Below are 12,451 nucleotides of genomic sequence, written 5' to 3' on the forward strand. Positions count from 1 at the left end.
TCAACAATATAAAGCAGTTTTCCAACGTACGCGCATGTGTACACGTATACAATCTCTGATTCGTGGAATATAGAAGAAGAAAATTAAAGTCCAAGAAGATAAAAGAATGAAGGTTTTAAGTACCGTCGAGGTGCATAGGCCTCGCGGGTAAGGAAGCACAAAGTGCTCTAGGGTCTTCTTTCTCGTGGCTCATGTCCTGGTGCTGACCATCGGTAACTTCCTCCTTGTCCTTGCCAAGGACATGGGTAGAGGACCCTGGAAGTATCGGGCTGACGAAGAGGCCTAGCTTCAGAAAGATGGTGTTTGCAGTGTCTGCGAAGTCCCGGCCGAACCCTACAGGACACCGGCACTGTACCAGGTGCCGCGTCTGTGTGGGGCACTTTGACCGCCACTTGTGCGTATTCACATTGTGTCTAGGGGTTACAGCTACCCACACATTATGGGTATATCCTTTTCAAGTTCGGCTCTCCATGGCCTCACTGTCGGTGTCTCCATCATGCACAAGGCTGTAAGAGTAAGCGTAGCCCTCGGATCAATCATCAGGCGACAAGCGCTCCTCCTTCTCTTCTCCGTCACCCGAGGACTTCTTTTGTTGTTTCCGGCACTCAACCACCTCACCCGCCTGCAAACTAAAGAACCCTGTTACGACCGATAGCGCAGGAATGTCCTCACTTTTCGGTCCCGCGACCTCTACAATATTCTCCTCCAAAGGGAACTAGAAGACATTGAAGTAGCCCGCCAAGCACAAGGGGCTGAACGTTGGGGCTCCAACACGAAGGAGTTTGAAATCGTATCAGAGGGAAGACAAGGTAAGAACCGGCCTCCACCGGTTCAAGCAAGGACCTGTGGCATCCCATAGAGTGCCACGCCAGAGTACCACCGAAGAGGAAGTTTGATAGCCTAGGGGAAGTCGTGGGTGTGGGTGGGGTCATGGGGGATCCCCTAAAGTGTCAGCCTTATCATCGAGTCTATTACATTTGTTCGTTGTCAATAGGCTGCTGTGTTCCGTTTTATTGTTTCAGATCATCATTTCTGGGACGATACTTTTAGTCATTAGATTTTAATTACATCTGTTATCAATCTAATTTAAAAAATATAACTCATCCATAGTGTAGTTAAGTAACACTGAATACAATTAATTTTTCGTTAAAATATATTTGGTCGCTAGCTCAGTCGTAGAGCGTTAGGTATCCCAAAAGCAAGTTTCGTTAAAAGTTGCAGGTTCGAGTCCTGTGTGGGGAAATGTTCCTTTTTTATACAAGTCCCACCTCCCCATGTCAGGTGTCCTCTTTACGAGGCCGCCCTCCTCAGGGGAGGAAAGAGGACGCGACAGCAACGGTCTTCTTTCCCACCATTTACACTTCAAACTATTGACATCGTCTCTTTAACTATAACCGTCACAGAGTAAATAGTATTCAAAAGTCTTTGCCTACATTCCTAACGCCTGATTCATCGCTTCCTCCCTAGGTGTTGCAATATCCGTCACCAATCATCACAAAAGAAAATGGAAAAGAACATTGCTTATGAAAGAAAACGAGGTTGGAAGTGGATGACTATATGACGATGAAAACACTCAGGAGATGCCTAGGATTTTAATATTAGAAATATTGACAAAATGCTTAATGTAAAAAATCAAGTTCACCCTATGAATCCAAGCGTCTCACTTATCAAGACTTTGACATCAATGTCAATAACACTCACTGAGACTGTATCACGACTGCCCTTTGCCCAGCAAAGAGGGCGTGATCCAAGGCCTAGAAAATGCCATCAGGCTCCGTCTGTTAAGTGGATCTGCCATCACTCACTCTCCATATCGAAGTTACTCTATCGGCAGTCACAAAAGCCGCTCAACACCCTCCTGTGAGAGGGTCCACAGAGTCGTCAGTGTAGTACGACGATCTGACTGGAGGGGTGGTGGACCTTACGGCCTGGAGGACTATGGGTCGTAATCGTGCAGGGAAAGAAGTGTCGCTTTGTGGAATAAGAAAACTAACGCTCTGTAACCGGTGGTAGAGAATGTAAAGCCTTTTCGTGATTTCTTGGTTTGTTGTGCTGAAGAGATATTTACAGCATGAGGATGTAATCCCCTTCGAGGAGAGTTCCCAGATACTCCCTCTACGGGAGAGTTCTCTTTCTGTGGCTACAAAGTCGCTCATATATATATGTGAATATGCCTGTCTTTGCATATTTGGTGTACGTTAACAGTTAGATCATAGGTTTGGGATTTATACAGTATTATTTGTGTGCTCGTTACCTTCCAATTGATGTATTTAGTATTAGTGAATGCATCATGAAATGGTGTATGGTTTGCAGTTATAATTATGTAGTTTGGTATGTATAAGGAAATGGTTCTCCAAATGTCTTTCAAGAATACTTGGTAACGAGTTGTTACGGCTTGTAATGCTAAAATAGTGGTGATGAACACCTATGGCGCATTGATCCCTTCATAGCATGATGTTTGTTTGGCCAGTTGTCATAACATGCACATTTCCACAAAGATGATCTTCTTTATCTTATCGGTGGAGACTTGACTAGACATGGTTCTGACACTGTGATATTGACAGGGTCCTCCTTATAAAGAATAAATTCCAGAAAATAAATAAATAGATGAATAAATAAATATATAAATAAATAAAATAAAATAAAGGAAAGACGGGAGAGCCATGTCAGGAAAAATAAATCTAGCTCGTACAGGACTCGAACCTGCGACCTTTGCGATATTGCCAATGGCAATGAGAATGCACAACGCTCTACCGACTGAGCTAACAAGCTATGTAACAATATGTCAATACTTACGGTTATATATAAGTAAAATTTAAAATAGGTGTATAGAATACGTGTATACATACACACGAACACACATTCTTTTGCGAAGCATAAGGTGTAATTTTTCCTAGTGTGTATGTACTTTCACGTATTTTATTGTTCTCGAGACCCATTTTTTCCTATGAAATCTACTCTGGATAGAAATCACAGCAGACAAATAATAACAACAACGCTATTTTATATCTAAACGAATATACTGTGCAGTTTTTGCATTCTTCTCTTTCGCACGTTCTTTACCACTTCAACCACCCCGCGAGCCCCTCCGTATCCAAGTCATCCCGTGTGAGCCTGACATATCAACAGTGAATCAGTGCGTGCGTTAGTATGTGCGTTCTTTATGCTGAACGAACTGTGACGGGAATAACTTCCGACCACCTCTCTTCTCGTCTGATTTCTGACCGGCCCAAGAGAGAATGAATTCAAGGCCTCCTTTCTGAGTGCCCTGGACGTCGAGGACTACCCCACCGGTCACCCCTGCAAGACCCATGCGTTGGGAACTGGTTTGTAGTCGACCTTTGGACAGACCTCATCCAGACTGAACCCCCTTCCCCCTGTGGCAGTCTCCCTGTCCCAACTTACAACTCTTCCACCTCACCAGGAGGAGAGCTGACTGCGACGTAGCACCGTTATGGATTATGGTCCTTGAGGCTATAACGTCCATCACCCCGAGTCTTCTAGCGAGCTTATCGTATAATACTGACGGCTCAGCGGACCCCATCACACGAGGATGTGGCGCGGCATTTGTAACCGCAGATGAGGTGACTGCGCCATGGAAAATGAGTGACGGCAACTCCGCTTTACAGACGAAGCATGTTGCCATCTCCAGGGCTCTGTAATACGCTATCTCTGCTGGGCAGGTCGTAGTCGTGATTTATACAGGCACAAGGAGTGTTATCAAGATCATCCAATCGAGGAAGACAACGGATAACGTCTACTTAAGAACGTCAGTCCAACACTCGCTGAACCTCTTGCACAGAGAAGAGAGTTCTACAAAGTTCCTCTGGATCTCCAGTCATATTGGGATTCCAGAGAATACTGTTGTGGTGTGCCTAGATTAGTCAAGCTATTATTACCAATTGATATATGTATATATTGCTACGACCTCAGTTAATTTATTAACTTTTTTAAGCTCAGAATTGAGAACTAAGATTGCGACGCAACAATAACCTATTCAGTACGAGTCAAATTTTCACGCACAGCATCGGCTGCCACATGTACGATGCATCACACTGATCGCATTATAAAATATAAAGTCACTGTTATATTACTCGTTCTCTTTTACTCTGAGTAATAATAAACACAGAGAACGTGATCAAACCAGTTTTCAGTATCCGGGGGTAACTCATGCAGATCTACAAAAATATATATATAATCAAAACGCTGACACTGGCATCTTCATGTATCCACTCGCTTCATGTCGCCTACATAGGCGTCATCTTACCAAAGTGATAGCGTATACAAGCTGTATGAAGTCAGTATTCTAGAATCTCTAGTATACGCAAGCAAACTAAGAGATATTGAAAACATTTCTAAAACCTTGCCTAGGGAACAATGTTCTCGATAAAATGAATCATGAAAATTTACTTTTCCCGTTTAGGAGTGGCATATCCTTTTGTTTATATATATACAAACATATTATATAATGCATTAAGGAAGGTAACTGACTCGGCGTCATAGAACCTAGCATGGTTGACTTCACTCTAGAGGAGTGTTGAGTTTCCGATATATAATCTTCATTATTAATCTTTTAATTTTGACACCTGTTGACTTTTCCGTGTTGATTGTTAATTCTGTTGCATTGCCTATCTCTGATTACCGTCCATGTGGATAATTTATTATATATACATACATATACATACATACATATACATATATATATATATATGTATATATATATATATATATATATATATATATATATATGTGTGTGTGTGTATATATAATATATGTAAATGTGTGTGTATGTGCATTTGTATGTGTGTGTGTGTGTGTGTGTGTGTGTGTGTGTGTGTGTGTGTGTGTGTGTGTGTGTGTGTGTGTGTGTGTGTGTGTGTGTGTGTATGTAAGGCGACAAGAAAACACGAAGACAACTTTGAACAACAGTTTTCAAGTAGTTATAATTTAGTTACGCGTGTTCATTTTAATCTATATTTGTTCATTTATTATACCTGATTTTTTTTCTTCGGGAAGTAGGCTTCTGTAGTGTCTGCGAAGTCCCCGTTGAAACCTTACAGGATAAGGCACTATGCTAGGTGCCGCGTCCGTGTGGAGCAATTTGATCACCACTTGTGTGTACTCGCAGTGTGTCTATGGGTGGCAGCTTCCCACGGCCTCACCGCTGGTGCCACCATCATGCACCTGGCCGTAGGAGGAGGAATCGCTCTTGGATGAAATAATCTGAAGCCTTGCGCTCCTCCTCCTCTCCGTCGCACCAGAGATTCTCTTAGCGTTTCCGATACTCATCCACCTTAGCCACGTGAGTTACTTCTGCCTGCAAACTAGAGAACCTAGTTAGGGCCCATGATGCAGGAAAGTACTGACCAATCGGTCCCCCGACCTCCATCACCAATCGGTCCCCCGACCTCTATCACCAATCGGTCCCCCGACCTCTACAAGACTTGGGAGCCGGCCTCCACCATTGTCATTCCCGATTGGATTACCTCAATAATAAGCTCGCTATAGGTGGGTGGGGTTGGTGGTGATGGACTGCATGGCCTCAATGACCATGGACCACAATGGTGCCACGTCGCAGTCAACTTTCCTCTTGTTGAGGTGGAAAAGTTGGAAGTTGGGATAGGGAGATTGACACAGAGGAAGAGGGTATAGTCTGGATGAGGTATGTCCAGAGGTTGACTACGAACAAGTTTCCAGAGTTCGAAGGCGCTGATCACAGTCAACGCATGGGCCTTCCACGAGTGACCGGTAGGATCGCCCTCGACGTCCAAGGCACTCAGAAGGGAGGCCATGACTTCACTCTCCCTTGGGCCGGTCAGAAATCGGACGAGAAGATACAAGATGGACGGGAGTTATTCCTGACACTGTTTTCTCCACATAAAGAACGCACATATGAACTCACGCATTGATTCACTGTTCCGACATGCCAGTCTCATACGGGAGGACATGGATACGGAGGGGCTGCTCGCGGGGTGGTTGAGGAGGTACAGAACGTACGAAAAAGACGAGGAAGGCAAATGCTATACAATATATTCTTTTAGATATAAAATAGCGTTGTTATTGTTTATCTGCTGTGATTTTTATTCAAAATAGATTTCATAGGAAAGACTAGGTGTCGAGAACGATAAAAGAAGTGTATGTACATACACAATAGGAACAAGTATACGTTATGCTTCGTAAAAGAATGTGTATTTGTGTGTGTGTATGCGTGCGGGAGTGTTTCGTTTTTGCATGTATTCACACAGGCATACTATACACCTATGTTAATTTTTATTTTTAAATGTAAGTATTACGTTTCAGTAATACAGCTTGTTAGCTCAGTCGGTAGAGCGTTGTGCATTCTTGATTGCCATTGTCACTCTCGCAAAGGTCACAGGTTGGATTTCTGTACGAGCTAAATATTTTTTTCTTGTCATGGATATCCCGTCTTTCCTTTATTTTGGTGTGGAATTTCTTCTTTACAAGGAGGACCCTGTTGTAAAGTCAGGGATTTAATTGGGTATTATTTTCCATTTTTTTAGGGTGTACGTGACTTATAACGCGTAGTAATGAGAAGCTTACATCTCTCACTCCACCTCTCCATTATGTCATGAGGACATGTTCATAGGTATGAACCAATTAGTAACCTTAAATTTAGGTGAAGGAGAAAAATTCCCACCCTCCAGTTCAGTATTCCAGTAGAGGAACATTTTTAGGATTTTAGAATACATGAATGTTCCACCACAAAATGAGGTATGGAAACCTTAAATTATGAAGTGGTAGGCGGGACCTTCATCAAGGGATGCAAACACAATCATGGGCAGCTGGTGGGTATAATGCGAAGGGTAGTCATTCTAAGGGAGACCCATTTGGCAGGTGGGTGCAAGTGTCTTGGTGAAAGAAAGTGTAAATCATGGACATGTTGCATATTGTAGCTTGCCAAAAATGGGATAGGAAATTTCTAACATACATACAATTGCACTATCAACAATATAAAGCAGTTTTCCAACGTACGTGCATGTGTACACGTATACAATCTCTGATTCGTAGAATATGGAAGAAGAAAATTAAAGTCCAAGAAGAAAAGAGAAATTAAATCTTTAAGTACCGTCGAGGTGCATAGGCCTCGTAGATAACGAAGCACAAAGTGCCCTAGGGTCCTCTTTCTCGTGGCTCATGTCCTGGCGCTGACCATCAGCAGCTTCCTCCTTGTCCTTGCCAAGGACATGGGGAGAGAACCCTGGAAGTATTGGGTTGACGAAGAGGCCTAGCTTCAGAAAGATGATGTTTGCAGTGTCTGCGAAGTCCCAGCCGAGCCCTACAGTACACCGACACTGTACTAGGTGCTGCGTCTGTGTGGGGCATTTTGACCGCCACATGTGCGTACTCACATTGTGTCCAGGGGTTACAGCTACCCACACATCATGGGTATATCCTTTTCAAGTTCGGCTCTCCATGGCCTCACCGTCGGTGTCTCCATCATCCACAAGGCTATAAGAGTAAGCGTCGTCCTCGGATCAATCATCAAGCGACAAGCGCTCCTCCTCTTCTCCGTCACCCGAGGACTTCTTTTGTTGTTTCCGGCACTCAATCACCTCACCCGCCTGCAAACTAAAGAACCCTGTTACGACCGATAGCGCAGAAAGGTCCTCACTTCTCGGTCCCCCGACCTCTACAATATTCTTCTGCAGAGGGAACTAGAAGACACTGAAGTAGTGCGCCAAACACAAGATTTTGAACGTTGGAGGAGGAGTTTGAAATTGGATCAGAGGGAAGGCAAGACTGGGGAACCGGCCTCCACCGGTTCAAGAAGGTCCTTTCGCATCCCAAAGAGTGCCAAACGAGTCCAAACATTGCTATCGAAGAGGAAGTTTGATACCCTAGTGGAAGTCCTGGGTATGGGTGGGTTTATGGGGTATTCGCCTAAAGTGTCAGCCGAATCATCGAGTTTAGTACATTTGTTTGTTGCCAATTGGCAGGTGTGTTCGGTTTCATTGTTTCCGATCACCCATTCTAGGATGATACTTTTACAAGCATTACCTTTGATGGTATATGTCATCAATCTAATTTGAAAATATAAGTCACCCATAGTGTATTGAAGTTACAAAAAATATAGTATATTTCTCCCCTAGGTTGTTAGCTCGCTAGCTCAGTTGATAGAGCGTTACAATTCTCACATGCAACTCTCGTAAAGGTCGCAGGTTCGAACCCTGTGCGAGCTACAAACTTTTTCATACGAGCTCCACCACTCCATGTCAGAGTTTTCCTTTTTACGAGGCCGCTCACCTTAGGAGAAGGACGAGAACATAACAGTAACGTCGTTCTTTCCCACCTATTGATTTCACTACAAATCATCGATATCGTCTCTTTAGCTACAACAGTCACAAAACAAATATTGATTAAAAGTCTTTGCCTACGGTACATTCCTAACGCCTGGCTTATCGCTTCCTCCCTGTATATTGGAATGTCCGTCAGCGGTCATGGCTAAAGATTCACTAAATGAACTGAGGTCATAACCACATATGCGCATATTGATTACTGATAATAGCTTGAGTACTTTAAACACGCCACCACATTGTTCTATGGAATCCCAGTATGGCTGAAGATCCGTTGAAACCATGCAGAACTCTCTTGCCGGTGCAAGAAGTTCAGCAAGTGTTGGACTGACGTCCTTAAGTAGACATTATCCGTTGTCTTTCCCAATTGGATGATCGACATGCCAGGCTCACAAAGGGTGACATAGATACGGAGGGGCTTGCGGGGTGGTTGAAGTGGTAAAGATTGTACGAAAGAGATGAGGAAGGCAAATGCTATACAGTATATTATCTGAGAAATAAAATAGCATTGTAATTGTTTATCTGCCGTGATTTTTATTCAGAATAAATTTCATAGGAAAGACTAGATGTCGAGAACGATAAAAGAAGTGTAAGTACATACACACTAGGAAAAATTACACGTTATACCTCGCAAATGAAGGTGTGTTCGTGTGTATGTATGCGTGCGCGTGTGTTTTGTATTAGAATGTATTCACATAGGTATACCCATGTTTAATTCTTAACTGTAAGTATGACGCTACATCAATATAGCTCGTTAGCTCAGTCGGTAGAGCGTTGTGTCTTTAATTGCCTTTGGCAATTCCGCAAAGGTCGCAGGTTCGAGTCCTGCACGAGCTAATTTTATTTTTCTTGAGATGGCTATCCCGTCTTTCCTTTATTTTTGGAGTGGAATTTCTTGTTAACAAGGAGGACCCTGTTGCAAGGTCAGGGATTTGAATGGGTATTATTTTCCATTTTTTTTTAAAGGTGTACGAGACTTATAACGTGTAGTAATGAGGAGCTTACATATCACACTCCACTCCTCCATTACGTCATGAGGTCATGTTCGTATGTATGAACCGATTAGGAACCTTAAATTTAGGTGAAGGAGAAAATTTCCCAAACTCCAGCTCATGATTCTAGTAGAGGAACATCTTTAGGATTTTAGAACAAATGTTTGTTCCAGCACAAAACCACCTTAACTTAAATTTGGAAGTGGTAGGCGGGATCTTCGTCAAGGGATGCAAACACAATCATGAGCACCCGGTGGATTTAACGTGAGGGGTAGTCATTCTAAGGCAGACCCATTTGGCAAGTAGGTATAAGTGTCTTGGCGAAAGAAAGTGTAAATCATGGAGATGTTGCATATTGTAGCTTGCCAATTTATGTATAGTGATTCTAAGGCAGACCCATTTGGCAGGGACAAAAATGGGACAGGAAATTTCTAACATACATACAATTACACTATCAACAATATAAAGCAGATTTCCAACGTACGCGCATGTGTACACATATACAATTTTTGATTCGTGGAATATGGAAGAAGAAAATGAAAGTCAAAGAAGAAAAAAGAATGAAGGTTTTAAGTACCGTTGAGGTGCATAGGCCTCGCGGGTAAGGAAGCACAAAGTGCTCTAGGGTCTTCTTTCTCGTGGCTCATGTCCTGGTGCTGACCATCGGTAACTTCCTTTTCCTCCTTGTCCTTGCCAAGGACATGGGTAGAGGACCCTGGAAGTATCGGGTTGACGAAGAGGCCTAGCTTCAGAAAGATGGTGTTTGCAGTGTCTGCTTAGTCCCGGCCGAACCCTACAGGACACCGGCACTGTACTAGGTGCCGCGTCTGTGTGGGGCACTTTGACCGCCACTTGTGCGTATTCACATTGTGTCTAGGGTTACAGCTACCCACACATTATGGGTATATCCTTTTCAAGTTCGGCTCTCCATGGCCTCACTGTCGGTGTCTCCATCATCCACAAGGCTGTAAGAGTAAACGTAGCCCTCGGATCAATCATCAGGCGACAAGCGCTCCTCCTTCTCTTCTCCGTCACCCAAGGACTTCTTTTGTTGTTTCCGGCACTCAACTACCTCACCCGCCTGTAAACCAAAGAACCCTATTAGGACCGATAGTGCAGGAAGGTCCTCACATTTTCGGTCCCGCGACCTCTACAATATTCTCCTCCAAAGGGAACTAGAAGACATTGAAGTAGCGCGCCAAGCACAAGGGGCTGAACGTTGGGGCTCCAACACGAAGGAGTTTGAAATCGTATCAGAGGGAAGACAAGGTAAGAACCGGCCTCCACCGGTTCAAGCAAGGACCTGTGGCATCCCATAGAGTGCCACGCCAGAGTACCACCGAAGAGGAAGTTTGATAGCCTAGGGGAAGTCCTGGGTGTGGGTGGGGTCATGGGGGATCCCCTAAAGTGTCAGCCTTATCATCGAGTCTATTACATTTGTTCGTTGTCAATAGGCTGCTGTGTTCCGTTTTATTGTTTCAGATCATCATTTCTGGGACGATACTTTTAGTCATTAGATTTTAATTACATCTGTTATCAATCTAATTTAAAAAATATAACTCATCCATAGTGTAGTTAAATAACACTGAATATAATTAATTTTTCGTTAAAATATATTTGGTCGCTAGCTCAGTCGTAGAGCATTAGGTATCCCAAAAGCAAGTTTCGTTAAAAGTTGCAGGTTCGAGTCCTGTGTGGGGAAATGTTCCTTTTTTTATACAAGTCCCACCTCCCCATGTCAGGTGTCCTCTTTACGAGGCCGCCCTCCTCAGGGGAGGAAAGAGGACGCGACAGCAACGGTCTTCTTTCCCACCATTTACACTTCAAACTATTGACATCGTCTCTTTAACTATAACCGTCACAGAGTAAATAGTATTCAAAAGTCTTTGCCTACATTCCTAACGCCTGATTCATCGCTTCCTCCCTAGGTGTTGCAATATCCGTCACCAATCATCACAAAAGAAAATGGAAAAGAACATTGCTTATGAAAGAAAACGAGGTTGGAAGTGGATGACTATATGACGATGAAAACACTCAGGAGATGCCTAGGATTTTAATATCAGAAATATTGACAAAATGCTTAATGTAAAAAATCAAGTTCACCCTGTGAATCCAAGCGTCTCACTTATCAAGACTTTGACATCAATGTCAATAACACTCACTGAGACTGTATCACGACTGCCCTTTGCCCAGCAAAGAGGGCGTGATCCAAGGCCTAGAAAATGCCATCAGGCTCCGTCTGTTAAGTGGATCTGCCATCACTCACTCTCCATATCGAAGTTACTCTATCGGCAGTCACGAAAGCCGCTCAACACCCTCCTGTGAGAGGGTCCACAGAGTCGTCAGTGTAGTACGACGATCTGACTGGAGGGGTGGTGGATCTTACGGCCTGGAGGACTATGGGTCGTAATCGTGCAGGGAAAGAAGTGTCGCTTTGTGGAATAAGAAAACTAACGCTCTGTAACCGGTGGTAGAGAATGTAAAGCCTTTTCGTGATTTCTTGGTTTGTTGTGCTGAAGAGATATTTACAGTATGAGGATGTGATCTCCTTCGAGAAGAGTTCCCAGATACTCCCTCTACGGGAGAGTTTTCTTTCTGTGGCGACAAAGTCGCTCATATATATATGTGAATATGCCTGTCTTTGCATATTTGGTGTAGGTTAACAGTTAGATCATAGGTTTGGGATTTATACAGTATTATCTGTGTGCTCGTTACCTTTCAATTGATCTATATAGTATTAGTGAATGTATCATGAAATGATGTATGGTTTGCAGTTATAATTATGTAGTTTGGTATGTATAAGGAAATGGTTCTCTAAATTTCTTTCTAGGATACTTGGTAATGAGTTGTTACGGCTTGTAATGCCAAAATAATGCTGATGAACACTTATGGCGCATTGATCCCTTCATAGCATGATGTTTGTTTGGCCAGTTGTCATAACATGCACATTTCCACAAAGATGATCTTCTTTATCTTATCGGTGGAGACTTGACTAGACATGGTTCTGACACTGTGATATTGACAGGGTCCTCCTTATAAAGAATAAAATCCACAAAATAAATAGATGAATAAATAAATATATAAATAAATAAAATAAAATAAAATAAAGGAAAGACGGGAGAGCCATGTCAGGAAAAATAGATC

General features: G+C 43.1%; 1 non-coding gene across 1 annotated transcript; it reads left to right on the forward strand.

Annotated features, from left to right (window-relative positions):
• The first annotated feature begins 9,063 nt into the window (after nt 1-9,063).
• On the forward strand, nt 9,064-9,152 carry TRNAK-UUU (transfer RNA lysine (anticodon UUU)). The gene is given in 2 exon segments: nt 9,064-9,100; nt 9,117-9,152. It is a non-coding gene; the product is annotated as a tRNA-Lys (tRNA).
• Nucleotides 9,153-12,451: the final 3,299 nt, after the last annotated feature.

The sequence above is a fragment of the Oratosquilla oratoria genome, chromosome 9, assembly GCF_046742065.1.
Source record: "Oratosquilla oratoria isolate Oo_2021 chromosome 9, ASM4674206v1, whole genome shotgun sequence".
NCBI lineage: Eukaryota > Metazoa > Arthropoda > Malacostraca > Stomatopoda > Squillidae > Oratosquilla > Oratosquilla oratoria.